Source organism: Myotis brandtii, unplaced genomic scaffold (genome assembly GCF_000412655.1).
Source record: "Myotis brandtii unplaced genomic scaffold, ASM41265v1 scaffold157, whole genome shotgun sequence".
Classification (NCBI taxonomy): Eukaryota; Metazoa; Chordata; class Mammalia; order Chiroptera; family Vespertilionidae; genus Myotis; species Myotis brandtii.
The window spans coordinates 5089930-5090217 of NW_005355708.1; positions in this window are offsets into that span (position 1 = coordinate 5089930).

Genomic DNA, 288 nt, shown 5'->3' on the forward strand with positions numbered 1-288 from the left:
GGTAATTTTTTACTGTGTTTTTACATTGAATATAAAAATAATGCATAATTGTATTAAAAATAAATAATTCTAACAAAATGAAATGAACAAAAGCTCCAGACTAAAATTTATAATCTGTCTTTTCCCCCAGGAAAGCAATTAGCCTCAGGCTGAAGAGTCCAGGGCAAGAGTCTGCTATGTTCAAGAAAAAGGGGGAAAGCAGCATAACACTGTGGAATGTTCTAGAATCTGGAAGGTCCTCCAGCAGCAAATACCCTTGTATTGAAGAGGCTGACATGTGTATCTACT